The following is a 6,025-nucleotide window of genomic DNA, read 5'->3' on the forward strand; positions in this document are numbered from 1 at the left end:
GTTGATAGTTGCATTTTTAAATGCTGTTATCAGGTGGGCCTGATATCACTAAGTGCCTGAAGGAAGTAAGGTGCAAGCTGTGGCTAACTGGGGAAAAACCATCTAGGCAAGGGGTGAAGCACTTTGCAACAGCAAAGACCTTGATATGGAGTGTGCCAAGAATATTCAAGATACAGAGGAAGAACCATTTGGGCTGCTGCAGTGAGATAGGGAGAGGGTCGTAGGACATGAGATCTGAGGTAGTAGGGATAGGGGTAGATCAGGAAAGTCATTGAGGGTCCTTATAAGTACTGGTGTTTACTCTGAACAATTTGGCAAACATTGAAGTGTTTTGTACAGGGAGAGACATGTCACTGAAGATCCTGTGATGAGACTATACTGTAGAGGAACAAGAGCAGAAGCAACAAGACCAGCTGAGGGGTCAATGCAACAGTCCAAGCAAAATATGATGGTGGACTCAACTAAGATGTACTAGAAAAGCAGGTAGTGATAAGAAGACAAATTCTAGATGCATTTAAAATGTAGAGTTGATAAATGTATGTGAGTGGAATTATAGTGAAAGTATATAGATTTCAGAAAAGTTAACATCTTTATAAAATTGAGTTGTCCAATGTATGAACATAGAATGTCTCTTCCATTATTTAAATCTTTAAAAATTTCCCTTAGTTAGCTTTGAGGCTTCCAGTGTCAAACTCTGGAACTTATTTTCCTGTATTTTTCCCTAGACATTTAATGATTTTGGTTACTATTATAAATTCATCTTTAATTTATGATTCTTAATCTACCTTATATAGTCTTCATGTATATAATCTTTACAGCAGGATGATTTCTTTCTTCTGGCTGAATATTATTCCACTACATATATATATATATATATATATACATGTATAATATATGTAATATATATTACATCTTCGTGATCCATTCCTCCATTGGTGGACATTTAGGTTGTTTCCATATCTTGGCTATTGTGAATAATGCTACAATGAACATGGGACTGCAGATATCTCTTCAAGGTCCTGTTTTAATTTCCTTTGGATATATACCAGAAGTGGGATTTCTTGATAATACTGTAACTATATTTTATCTTTTGAGGAACCTCCATGCTGTTTTCCATAGTGGCTACACCAATTTACATTCCCACCAACAGTGCAAAAGAGTTCCCTATAATCCACATCTTTGCCAGCACTTAACTCCTCTCTTTTTGATGATAGCCATTCTAACAAGTGTGAGATGATATCTCATTGTGGTTTTGATTTGAGTTTGGCTGATGATTAGTGATGTTGAGCACCCTTCCCTGTACCTGTTGGTCATTTGTATGTCTTTGGAAACATGTCTATTCAGTTCTTTTGCCCATTTAAAAATTTTTTTTGCTACTGAGTTGTATGAGTTTTTCATATATTTTGGATATTAATCCCTTGCCAGATATACGACTAGCAAATATTTACTCCCATTCTGTAGGATGTCCTTTCATACTGTTGACGGTTTCCTTTGCAGAAACTTTTTTTTCTTTTTTCTGGGGGGAGGCGGAGTGGGGCCATGTTGCATGGCATGTGGGATATTAGTTCCCCAATCAGGGATGGAACCCACACTCCCTGCACTGGAGGCACAGGGTCTTAACTGCTGGACCACCAGAGAAGTCCTCTGAAGAAGCTTTTTATTTGATGTAGTGCCACTTTCTTATTTTTGCTTTTGTTGCCATTGTTTTTGTTTTCAAATCCAAAAAAATTATTTCCAAGACTGATGCCAAGAAGCTTATACCTATGTTTTCTTCTAGGATTTTTAAGTTTTCAGGTTTTAAGTTCAAGTTTTTAATCTAAATTGAGTTGATATTTGGGCCTGGTATAAGATGGGGGTCCTGTTTCATTCTCTTGCATGTGGCTGTCCAGTTTTCTCAACACCATTTAGTGAAGAGACTGTCCTTTCCGCATTGTATATTCTTGTTTCCTTTGTCTTAAATTAACTCACTATATATGCATGGGTTTATTTCTTGGCTCTCTATTCTGTTTCACTGATCTATGTGTCTGTCTCTATTCCAATACTATACTGTTTGGTTATTATAGTTTTGTAATATAGTTTGAAATCAGGAAGTGTGATGCTTCCAGCTTTGTTCTTCTTTCTCAAGATGGCTTTGGTTATTCAAGGTCTTTTGTGGTTCCATACAAGCTTTAGCATTATTTTTTTTTCTTTTCTATTTCTGTGAAAAAAATTGTCATAGAAATTTTGATAGGGGTAGCACTGAATCTGTAGTTTCAGATTCAGTAGATTTTAATATTACTAATACATTCAATCCATGAACATAAGATATCTTTCCATTTATTTGAGCCTTCTTTAATTTATTTCATTGATTATAGTCTTTAGTGAACAGATCTTAACCTTCTTGGCTACATTTATTCCTAGGTATTTTATTCTTTTTGATGTAATGTAAATGGGTCCATTTTCTTAATTTGTCTTTCTGATAGATCATTGTTGGTGTACTGAAACAGAACTTATTTTTGCCTATTGACAAAATTTGTATCCTGCAATTTACTGAATTTGTTTATCAGTTTTAGCAGTTTTTTTTTTTTTTTTCCTGGAACTTTTGGGACTTTCTACACATAATATCATGTCAGATGCAAATAGAGAGAATTATACTTCTTATCTGATTTGGGTGCATTTTATTTCCTTTTTTAGCCTAATTGCTGTGGCTAGGTCTTCTACTACTATGCTGAATATAAATGGTAAGAGTGGGCATTCTTTTTGTGCTCCAGATCTTAGAGAAAAAGCTTTCAGCTTTTTACCTTTGAGTATGATGGTAGCTGTGGGCTTGTTATACATGGCCTTTATTAAGTTGAGATATGTTCTCTCTATACCCAATTTGAGAGGTTTTATCAAAAATGGGTGTTGAATTTTGTCAAATGCCTTTTCTGCATCTATTGAGATGATCATAAGATTTTTATCCTTCATTTTGTTAACGTGTTGTATTACACTGCTTGATTTGCACATACAGAACCATTCTTGCATCCCTGGAATAAAATTCCTCTCCAACATGGTGTATAATCATTTTAAAGTATTGTTGAATTTGATTTCCTAATATTTTATTGAGGATATTTGCATCTATCTTTATTAGCAATACTGGCCTTGTCTGGTTTTGGTATCAGGGTAATTCTGGCCTCATAAAATGAGTTTGGAAGTGTTCCTTCCTCTTCTTTGGAAGAGTATGAAAAGGATTTGTATTAGTTCTTTAAATGTTTGGTAGAATTTGCCTGTGAAGCCATCTGGTCCTAGAGTTTTCTTTGTTGAAACATTTTGATTACTGATTCAATCTCCTTACTAGGAACTGTTCTGTTCAGATTTTCTATTTCTTCATGATTCAGTATTGATAGGCTGTATGTTTCTAGGATTTTTTCCATTTCTTCTAGGTTGCCCATTTTGTTGGCATATAAGTGTTCATAGTAGTCTCTTACAATCCTTTGTATATCTGTGGTATCAGCTGTAATGTCTCCTCTTACATTTCTAATTTTATTTATTCAAGTACTTTTGTTTTCCCTTGGTAAGTCTCTAGATAAATGTTTGTCTATTTTGTTTATCTTTTCGAAAAACCTACACAGTTTCATCAATTATCTTGTAGTCTATTATTATTTTCTAATACTTTTTAGTCTCTATTTCATTTATTTCTGCTCTGATCATTGTGATTGAATTTCCACAGTTGGCCAACAGGTGCGTGAAAAGATGCTCAACATCACTAATCATCAGGGAAATGCAAACCCAAACTACAATGAAATACTACCGTACACCTGTTGGAATGGCTATATATATCATCAAAAAGACAAGACATTCTTCTTGGCAAGAATATGGAGAAAAGGGAACCTTGTATACTGTTGGTAGAAATGTAAACTTGGAGCTTCCTCAAAAAATTGAAAATAGAAACACCATATGATCTAGCAATTCCATTTCTGAGTATATACCCAAAGGAAATGAAAACATAATATTGAAGAGATATATGCACTCTAATGTTTACTGCAGCGTTATTCACAATAGCCAATATATGGAAAACAATCTGTCGATGAATACATATATATGTGGTGGAATATTATTCATGAGAAGGAAGGACAACCTGCTATTTGCAACAACATGGACTGACCTTGAGGACATTATGCTGAGTGAGATAAGTCAGAGAAAGACAAATACTGTATGACAGCACTGATATATGGATGCTAAAAGAAGTCAAACTTGTAAAAACATAGTAAAATGGTGGTTACCAGGGTCTGTGAGGGGTGGGGAGATAGAAGAGATGTTGTTGAAGGGTACAGACTTGCAATGCATAGTAAATAAGTCCTACATATATAATGCACAGTATAGTGAATATAGGTGACAATATCATACTATAATCATCAAACTTGCTGAGACAGCAGATATTAATTATCACAACCACTAAAAAGAAATGATAATTATGTGCTGTGATAGAGGTGCTAATTATCACTACACTAGCATTCATATTATAAATATATAAATGTATTAAATCACTATGCTGCACACCTTAATTTTACACAATATTATATGTTAAATATGTCAATTAATGTTTTAAGTGAATTGAATATTAGCAAACTGAATCCCAGAAAATTAACAAGAATTTAAGCCACAAAAATAGTCCAGTGTGTTTCAAGTATGTAAAACTGATTGCTGGTCATTTACATTAATAAAGTAGAGAACAAGAATACAATCGATGTAATAGACAGAAAATGATAAAAGTGATAAAATTAAAAATGGTCCATGACTAAAACTCAGCAAACTAGGAATAGTGAGGAACTTTTTCTTCCTCTGGTAAGTGGTATCTACAAATATCCCACAGCAAATGTTTTAGTTAATAGTGAAATGTTAAAAAGTTCTGCTTGGGCTTCCCTGGTGGCGCAGTGGTTGAGAGTCCGCCTGCCGATGCAGGGGATGAGGGTTCGTGCCCTGGTCTGGGAGGATCCCACATGCCGCGGAGCGTCTGAGCCCGTGAGCCATGGCCGCTGAGCCTGTGCGTCTGGAGCCTGTGCTCCGCAACGGGAGAGGCCACAGCAGTGAGAGGCCCGCGTACCGGAAAAAAAAAAAAAAGTTCTGCTTATGAGATCAATAATGAGCCAACAATGTCTGCTGTTATCCCTTTCATTGAACATTGTACTGAATGTTCTAGTCACTGCAGAAGTACAAGAATAAGAGATACAAGTTTTCTAATGTAAGACTTAAAACTGTCATTATATCAGAAAACATCATGTATACTTTACAAATCAAAAGGATCTACATTCAAATTATTAGAATTAATAAGTGGATTTAGCAAAATTTTTGAACATGGAGATCGGCCATAAAATCCGAAAACACACATAAATACATGTAACAAATTATATATTGCTATTGCATTGTGAGGCACAATACATTCAGTGACATTATATGATATATTCGATGTGTTGTCCCTCATTAGCAATACATAATTCCATAATGTGTAAAACTGCAATGAAAGCTTTAATGCAGTATTTCCATCAGTCCCTATAAGTAAATATGTGATGTGCTGCTTTTTATGACTTCTTTATAATTTTTACTAAAGAAATCTCTGCTTTGAGCATATCCTACTGTATGTCCAGTGCTTTGTTTCAGTGGTTGCACCTAAGAGACACTCAAACTACCTACTGATTGAATGAATAAATAACTATTATCATTTTCCAATCTCTAAAATCTCTTAAATCTATGCTACCATTTAAATCACCTTTAATTATATGTTGGATGATACTTCTTTTCTGAGAGATAAAACTAGTAAATATCTCTTCTCTTTTAACAATATTTGTCTATCCAATTTCTTTTTCCAATTGGGTAATCGAGCAACATGTATTTTTCACACCCCCTTTTTGGTGATGTGTAAAATAACTGCCCAGAACAGAGAGAGGCAATATAGTATTGCTTAACAAGATGCACAGATTTATTGTAAGACAGACTGGCTTCCAATTCCAACCACTAGTTATAACACAATAATTCTATGACCTAAGGCAAGTTATACTTTACCGTTCTA

Source organism: Lipotes vexillifer, unplaced genomic scaffold, assembly GCF_000442215.2.
Source record: "Lipotes vexillifer unplaced genomic scaffold, Lipotes_vexillifer_v1.1 scaffold1385, whole genome shotgun sequence".
NCBI lineage: Eukaryota > Metazoa > Chordata > Mammalia > Artiodactyla > Lipotidae > Lipotes > Lipotes vexillifer.